The 7,822-nt window shown below is 40.7% G+C and overlaps 1 protein-coding gene across 1 annotated transcript in view; it reads right to left on the bottom strand.

The window, feature by feature from the left end:
• The window catches only part of PLEK (pleckstrin), a 224,262-nt gene that overhangs the window by 90,386 nt on the left and 126,054 nt on the right, over positions 1 to 7,822 (bottom strand). The window lies entirely within an intron of this gene.

Raw genomic sequence — 7,822 nt, 5'->3', positions numbered from 1 at the left:
GAGCCTGACCGTTTAACAGGATTGCTCTGGCCAAGTCAACAGGCTAGCACAGGCCCAGGTACTAGGTGGGCAGTCAAAACATTCTTGTCCCTGTCCTCGCTCTATTCCTCCTCCCCGATCAGTCAGTTATATAGCTCAGTCGTAGGAGAGCATGGTGCTATAAAAGTGTGTGTACATCAGAGTTGAGACCACCTTACCTGTTCCCAGGGCACCACAAGGTACCTGGCACAAAGCCTGCACTCCATACAGTGTGAGGATAAATGCCATAAGAAGGAAAGAAACTTCCTCTTAAAAAGTAACCTACTGTTTTCCAACAATATCGTAACATTCACTTGGTCAGCACAAACTATTGTGTTGGAAAAAGTTGGGAATTTGTTTTTGCTTTGCTTTTGTTTTTGTTTTGCTACCTGTAAATGCTTCATGTAAGAATATGCAAGATTAACAGGAGGATTTTATGGAGTAGGTTTATTGTCTCTGAATAACCGAGAACACGATTTGGGAGGCTGGCACTCAAAACCCTTTCCACTTCTAAGTAGCTTCCCTGCAATGAGGCTGTACTGCCACCAGGGAACAGCAATGCCTTGCCTTTGGGCTAATCATAAATGATGTTAAGAGGGAGCAGAATGTTTCTCAATTCGCTTGTTTTTAAAAAATGTCTATTACAACTGCCAAACATAAGCACTAACCCATTCCTAACTACTATATTTTTAAAAAAACAACACTTAATTATTTGAACAGATATTGTGATATTTAAAACATTTGATTTACTACAGAGGCTTAAATTTTCTTACAGAAAATCCAATAGAAATGCAGAGAAATTGGGTTTGAAAAAAAAAGTGAGAACTACACATTTTAAACATTTGGTTAGTAAATATTTTCATTTGTGAAACAAGAGGTTTCAAGTCAGTGACTCATCTATTGGATCCTCGGGATTTGTTTGGAGGGGGTAGCAATAGCACAGCCTTTGCAATATTCTACACTTTAAAAAAAAAAAAAAAAAAAAAAGAGGCTTCATTTAGAGCTTAAAATAAGTCAAAGGAGGGCTGGAGGAAATGTGGCCTGTTGTCACCGCACACGCCCTCCCACAGAGGAGAGGGGAGATGAGCCCTGGCTGGGAAGCCAGTGTGCATGAGTCCCACTAACACTGGTTGAGCCTAAGGGATCCCCTCACCTTTCTCTATCTCTGTTTGTGCATCTCTAACACAAGGAGTTAGACTACTGGAATTCTAAAACCTTTTAAGATATATGGTTTTTACCTCTTTTTTTATTCTCCTTTAAAAAAAGAAAAAGTGTGTACATTTGTGTGTGTGCGCACATGTGTGTGCATGCGTGCATGTGTGCATGTTCCTTGGGGCCAGAGGTGAGGCTGAATCAAGGGAGGTGGGAAGGAGATGGAGATGAAGCAACAGAAAACCTTAACAGCTAATCTGCCATGTTAAGTGATCTCTCCTGGCATATACTGTTCTACTTATGATTGGACTCAAGCCCAGCCTCTCTGGCTACTTCTCACACAGCTCTTCTCCTACTCCAAAATTTGAGTGCTCAGCTATATCAAGCTGCTGAGTTGTAACTTTGCCCCTCAGCCATCTGGAAGGGCTATTTTTATACTAGTTGTAGCCACATCTCTCTACTTCCAAGCATCAGATGGCTACCCAGAAGCTTGAGGAACTAGGCCATCCTTCCAATTATGATGGTGACTAAAACACTTCTGAACAGGTGGAAGAATAGAAATGCCTTGAGTTTATGTTTTGTGACACCTCGCTTATTGAGAAGTCACTTATCCAGTCATCTAAACTATCTGGATCACAGTTGAGAACAGAAAACAGGCCAAAAAATAAAGATTCCTGTCATGGATGTCACAAAGTCCATTCACGAAAGGCTTGGGTCTTCTCTCAAGGCCTCATAACTCCTATTTTAGACACAGTTCTAACATGTGTGGTAATCTGGTTTCTGGCTTTTAGGAAATTAGAAGCAGAACAATTAAAGGAAAGAAGACAATTTATAGAGGTAAATATATGGGAAAAAATGTTTTTCAGAGAGGGAAGACAAAAATGTATAAAAAGCAAACAAAGTAAGTCAAAAGTATAAAAGATAGGGACATCCCTATACTGCAGGTACACAATCCTGTACTAAACCACCGTAGCTTCTGTAGATATCAAATAAAAATTGATGTACATAATATGACCTTGATTCATTCAGGAAGATGGTCCATTTTCTTCAGTAATGTATCATGGTTCAGTGTTTAAGAGTCCAGATTCTGGAGCCAAAAGACTTCAATTTAAATCCTAGCTGAACTGCTTATTAGCTGTGTGATCATAGGCAAGTCACTTAATATCTTCGTGCTTTGATTTTTTTCATTTGGAAAATGGAGAGAATGATAGTATTTACCTCATAGAATAGTTGTGAGGGTTAAATAAGAGAACATATATTAAACCTTTAGAACAGTGCCTGGCATGTAAAATCATCATTTGGTACATTTTGTTTAAAAAGAAAGGGAGGAATACATTTTCAAACAAAATTATTTAAAATGCCAGGAGGAACATCTGAAGGTGTTTAAAGGAATAAAACTCATTTTCCTAAAATATTCCATGCATGGATTTGAAATACTAGCCAAAGATTATACTCTATTTGTATATCAGAAAAGGATGCATGTAGACATAACATTTTTAATTATTTAAAAATAGTTTAAAGTATATTTTAAGATATTCTAGGAAAAGACTTTCTCTGCAAATAGTCTTCATAACATCTCTTTCATAAAGACCCCATTTTGAATAATACACAAACATCAGGACAGAATCAGAAAAATTAAGATTTGGTAAAGATCAAGAATGATGTCAAAATTTCTGGAAGGGCTCCATTTAACAGAGGAAAAATGTCTCAGAGGTTGAAAAATAAGGCTCAAGTCTAAACAGCTCATTTTAGAAGAAACTATTTGATCTTCGGTTTTCTCACTTACGAAATGGTGGTAATAATATTCACTTCATGAAGTGTGTTAGGATAAAATGATATGTCATGTGTAATGCTCCTTGTTTTTCTTCTCCCCATCATCTTCCTCTGGACAAATGCATTTCATTTAAAAATCACATCATCGCATGCCCACACTTCTGTGGTGTCTGTTTTGATAAGCTGGCGGTTTTGCCTTAACCTGTTTGCAGCCTCATGGATCACTTGCTTTTCCCAAAGAAAATTACTGTGAACATATTAAAAACATATATGTGACTTGAAAATTGTTGCCAATAAACAGAAGTGTTCCATTTCTAGAGACTCATTTGCTTATAGTACTATATATAGCAAATTACTTGCAATCTTTCCTCTTTGAAGCCATATTGACTACTGTTAGAGCACTAGATAAGACTAATTAAAATTTTTCCTTAACAAGTAGGGTATTCCATTCTCCACTTGCTAACAAATGAAAAATACAATAATATTTGTGGTCCTATCCTGGTACTTTAACAGGCATTCTAGTCTCTGGCCACAGTGAATTTCTTATTCTCCTGCAGAGATACCAAACCTGAGCCGTTTCCTTGCCACTGCACAGCCTGTTCCCTCTGCTTGGAATGCCCTACTCCATTTTCTACCTAGCAAACGCCTTCAAGTGCCAGCTTAAATGTCACCTCAGCTGTGATGTCTTTCCTGACTCTTCTGAAATGTTGAGTCAAGAATAATTTTGAAATACTGTTTATTCAAATGTTTTATTTCATTACCTCATTTCTGAAAAGCTTCGCCATCCTCTATCTAACTTCTGCTTTTCTTAAGTTCTCTGGACGGCTTCCACATCTTCTTACTGACTCAGTGAAAATGAGCTGACTCAATAAAAAGGTGATGAGATTCTAGAAAGAGCTGGCTAGCTGGCTGGCTGGCTGGCTGGCTGGCTTTTTGGCCAGCCAGCGAGAAGTTTGGAATATATTAGCCTTTAGCGGGTAAGTTCTCTCCTGCTCCCTTTCAAGGAGACTAAACGCAGGAAAGTAGATGAGAAAGAAAAAGTTTCTGGATTCTGTTACTGACGTTGCTTGCCATGAATTTGTCTTGTTAGTATTATTAATGATGATGGTACTCAGATATGTTGTTCTTTGAAGGAGTTTATGAAGTTGTTTATTTTCATCAGGGCAATCACTTGTGCTGCTCACCCAGTGTTGCCGGTCCTTCCCCAGCTGAGCACATGATACGATTTGACCTCTATATCCTGGGGGGGCGGGGAGGCCATGTGTGAGTAGCTCTGGCCAATAGGGTGTGAGCAGAAGTGACTGACATATGTCACTTCCAGGCTGAAACATCCCACACTCTGTGCAATACCCAGCAGAGCTCTTTCCCTTTGCCATGGCCACCAGCCACTTGCAAGATGATCCATCATCCTGAGTCCTGGAATGAGAAGACATGGAGAGGAACGCTAGCTACCCATTGCTGGACGTGAGAAATAAACTTTTCTCTTAACATTTTATTGTGAAAAATGTTGAAATATACAGAAAAGTTGAAAGGCCCATACCACATACGCATTATCTGGATTTCACAATTAACATGTTGCTGTATTTGCTTTGTACCTTACCTGTCCCTCTATGCTGCATCAATACATTTTTATTTATTTTTATTTTTGGATGAACAAGAAACTCTTGTAAACCATTGCTAAGATTTTGGGCTTGTTCATTACCGCAGCATAACTTTGCCTTGCCTTGCCTACTCCCCAACATCTGGACAATCCAGACCAGCTACTCCCCTCTCCTGCTGAAAGACTGTACAATGGAACGACTGCATTTGACGTTAGTTCTAAGAAATTATTTCTGGCCAGGGAAAGTTAAAAGTCATGGGATGGATTAGGAAAAGGATTAAATTATCTTATTTTCTCTCATGATCTTAAAAAAATAAGATAAACTCTGGACTGCTTTGGGTGAGACTCTATTGGAGGTAGAGAGATGACTGGGGAAAAAAAGGAAAATTAGCATTTATTGAGTACCTGTTGGACACACTACCTCATTAAATCCTCAAAACCAGCCTGCAAAGTATATATGTTAAAATGAGGATATTGGACTCAGAGAGGTTAGGCTACCTGCCCAAGATCACATAGCTAATGTGAGTAGAAGAGGCTGAATGAAAGCCCACATCAGCATGACTCCAACACTCTTACCCTCCTCTGTAAGTCTACAAACCCTTGGTCTCCGACAGCCCCAGAAGCTGACGTTTCCTCCCACTAAAGTTACTATCCCAAAAGAGACCATGGTCCAAGAGGAAACAGTGGTGTTAGTGGTAACCTCCCTCCTTGCTTGAGCAGAATTTGAAATGTCAAAATTATTTGATGAGGATATATATTTTTAAGTATAGAAAAGTTCAAGAAACCCACTAAACATAGGAGCATTGAGAATTGCTGAAACAAAGCTGAAACAGCTGGGTTTTCCTTTGCCTTTATCAGACAGTCACTTTCTCTGACAAAAACATATATTTTAAAATACTAATATTTTGGAGTTTTCTTCTAACTCAAAACCCAGGGGAAATCTTGACCTATTCTTTAGGCTTGTGTTTTGGTATGAAGTTAATCTATATCTGTGTGTTTGTTTGTTTGTGTGTGTGTGTGTGTGTGTGTGTGTGTGTGTGTAGGGTCCTTAGTTTTCCCAAATCTATATGGTTACACTTTGAAATTTAATTCATATGCCCACACCAAGAGTTTATTTTCAGAAGTTTCATGGCTACAGCATAATGACTTTGGATTCATATTAGTTAGATCCAAAAGAATGGGTATGATGGATATAACCTTTAATCATCAGATTCTCACTCAGGATAGAGGTTTTTTTTACTGAGCTAGATAGCTCTCACTTGCCTGAGTAGGAGCAAATAGCTAACCAAATTTGCCTGGGAAGGCCACCTAAGCACCCATATAGGGCTGGAGTCATGGGAGTTTGTCCTTACCCTAAAGAAGTAATCTAACCCTGAATGACAAATTCCTTCAAATAACTAAATACAGATTATCTTTCTTTTCTATAGATTTTAACCTTTCCCTGGATATTTTAATGAGATTAAGACCTTAATATATTGGCCGGGCGCGGTGGCTCACGCTTATAATCCTAGCACTCTGGGAGGCCAAGGTGGGTGGATTGCTCAAGGTCAGGAGTTCAAAACCAGCCCGAGCGAGACCCCGTCTCTACTATAAAAAATAGAAAGAAATTAATTGGCCAACTAATATATATATATATATATATATTAAATTAGCCGGGCATGATGGTGTATGCCTGTATTCCCAGCTACTCGGGAGGCTGAGGCAGCAGGATTGCTTAAGCCCAGGAGTTTGAGGTTGCTGTGAGCTAGGCTGACGCCACGGCACTCACTCTAGCCTAGGCAACAAAGCGAGACTCTGTCTCAAAAAAAAAAAAAAAAAGACCTTAATATAAAGCTTGAGTACAGTCAAAGGGACATCACACGGGAGTTTTCTGGGGTGATGGAACTGTTCTGTGTCCTGACAATGGTGGTGGCTGCATGAATCTATAGATGTATTAAACCTCAGTGCTGCACACGCGCACACACACACACACACGTGCACACAGACACACAGCGTTAATTTTATTGTATGTTTATTTAAAAACAAACAAACAAACAAACATGGAGACACTAATGCAAAGTAGCCCATGAGGCAAGAAATCAAGCTGTCATAGTCAGACCATCTCTACAAAGCATCGGGAAATAGTCCCAGAGGGCTGAACCACTGACCAGGCTTCCCAAGGGGTGGCTGCCAGTGTGGCTCCCTCCTCTTTCCCTCAGATGGTTGCTTCAAATATACATGTGTCTTGCTTTGGCCCTGGGGTGGTGTCTACTTCAAGTCTCGAGTCATGGAGCTGAAAATTGAGGATGCTGAGAAGACCATAATTGAGAAGGCAGAACCTAGCAAATGTAGAGTCAGAGAAGTATCTGAAACAGAAACTGAGCTAACCTCATTGGCTCTGAGGCAACAAATATGAGAAATCAGAGTCTGTAGGAATATGCAAGATTAAGAGCTGACAAGGCGTTCACCAGAAGGTACATCACAGGAAAGAGGAGTCAGGGTGACTCCAGGCAGATCCAGGTAGCTAAGGTTGGAGCCCCTGGACCTCTGGGAGACCGAGTGCTCTGCACCTAGTGGACATCTGCTGCTTAAAGGTTGTACCTTCTGAACAAGAGCCTAACCCAGGTTTACCATCGTCACCGCAAAATCCCTTAGATTAATTATAACGGAGGCTTTGCTTGGGGCCATTGTGATCCCTGGCAGTTCTGCATTGTCTAGAACCTGTGAATCTTTTTGGAACTTATCTATCTCGGGAGGGAAACTGTCTGAGCAGACTTGAAGGCAGGGGTGGGAGCCACCTGCTGAAGACAATAATGAGCATTTGGCAGGGTGGGTGGGGAAAATGAGACAGCGCAGAGGGGAGGGGGCTGGGGAGGATCCCACCCTCGCTCCTGCCTGCATCTGCTGCCCTGGGAGCTGCTCTTGAGCAATGCCTCCCTACTCCCTAACGAGTTGGCGTGAACTTGTGCTTGTTCCTCCCTCGGGGAGAGAGGGAAGACAGGCTTAAAGCTGCTAAAACGCTTGGAGAACATCCAAAGAGAAGCTTGACACAAATGCAACGTCTTAATGAAAACAGCTTGGGCCTGGCTAAATAGTGACTATTCCAACAAAACAAACATATGGGAGTTGACGACAATTGTCCTTAAAAAGAAACAGTCCAGCCCTCTGAACCAGAACTTGATACTTCTTTATAGTCTTCACGGAATTGGCTTCACTGTGGTTTTCTCAAACTTAGGCTGGTGTCTATTTATTCTCAGGAGTGCCGAGAACAACCACCTCCAGGGATCTCTTACGGGCAGA

Source organism: Microcebus murinus, chromosome 3 (genome assembly GCF_040939455.1).
Source record: "Microcebus murinus isolate Inina chromosome 3, M.murinus_Inina_mat1.0, whole genome shotgun sequence".
NCBI lineage: Eukaryota > Metazoa > Chordata > Mammalia > Primates > Cheirogaleidae > Microcebus > Microcebus murinus.
Note: the sequence above shows the minus strand (reverse complement) of the source record. Positions and strands in the feature narration are given on the sequence as shown.